The following is a 1268-nucleotide window of genomic DNA, read 5'->3' on the forward strand; positions in this document are numbered from 1 at the left end:
AATCCATGGTGAGGACACCTTTGCAGTAGGTCCTTGCATCTCTCCCATGCATCGTAAAGAGTTTCTAAGTCCATCTGTACAAACGAAGAGATATCATTAAGTAATTTAGCCATTTCAGCTGGTGGAAAATATTTTAATAAAACATTTTCGGTCATTTGTTCCCAACTAGTAATTGACCCTCGTCGTAACGAGTTTAACCATTTTTTAGCTTTGTTCCTCAATGAAAAAGGGAATAACCGAAGACGAATGGCATCATCAGAAATGCCATTAATTTTAAATGTATCGCAGAATTCCAGGAAATTTGCCAAGTGAGTGTTTGGATCCTCATCCTGCAAACTATCAAACTGAACAAATTGCTGTATCATTTGAATAGTGTTAGGTTTTAGTTCAAAATTATTCAAAGCAATAGTAGGCCTAACTATACTTGACTCAGTTCCTGTTAAAGTAGGTTTGGCATAATCATACATAGCACGAGGAGCAAGATTCTGATTTGCTAGTTCAGCGGGTATCGCAGGAGGTAGTTGATTGCCTTGATTTTCAACCATCTCCTCGGTCATGGTTGAGATATCGTCCTCTTTCTCTTCCTCTGTGTATCTTAGGCTTCGCCTTATTTCTTTTCAGTTTTTGCGAGCTGTGCGATCGATTTCTTCGTCAAAAAGTAGTGGTCCTAACGGGTTTCTTCTAGTCATAAACTACAAAAACCTGCCAAGAGAAAGAAAAAGTAAATTAATAATTAATAATAAAAATAAAATAAAATTAACTTGCAAGAAAAATAAATGGCTAAAATAATAAAAATTGAGTGTTCCTAATATATTAGTTCCCCTGCAACGGCGCTAAAAACTTGATCGTGATTTTGTGTGATAAGTTTTATAAATTTATAATTAATCGTTCTTGAAACTAACTATTATCACGATGTAGGCAAGTGTACCTATCGAATAGTAGTATAGTTTTAGTAAGATCGGATTGTCGAACCCAAAGGAACTAAAAGTACTAGTAATGACTGTCTTTTTATTATCTAGCCTAAGAATAAGGAGGTTTTGTTTTAACTAACTAATTAACTAAACTAAGAATTCACAGAAAGTAGAATTGGGGGATTACTTTTCGAAAACGATTGAATTAAGACAATACCTAAGGAAGAATCCACTTAGACTTCACTTGTTATTCTGACTTCGAATCGGATGGTTTATTCATTTAACTTGTTCCGTAGAGATCCGTAAGTTATGTTATTATCCCTATTCAAGACTAATAACATCTAATCCCTAGATTGA

At 34.5% G+C, this 1268-nt stretch overlaps 1 non-coding gene across 1 annotated transcript; it reads left to right on the top strand.

The window, feature by feature from the left end:
- LOC121231021 (small nucleolar RNA R71) lies at window positions 1-106 on the top strand. The gene has a single exon (XR_005929090.1). It is a non-coding gene; the product is annotated as a small nucleolar RNA R71 (small nucleolar RNA).
- The last annotated feature ends 1162 nt before the right edge of the window (window positions 107-1268 follow it).

Source organism: Gossypium hirsutum, chromosome A06, assembly GCF_007990345.1.
Source record: "Gossypium hirsutum isolate 1008001.06 chromosome A06, Gossypium_hirsutum_v2.1, whole genome shotgun sequence".
Taxonomy (NCBI): Eukaryota; Viridiplantae; Streptophyta; class Magnoliopsida; order Malvales; family Malvaceae; genus Gossypium; species Gossypium hirsutum.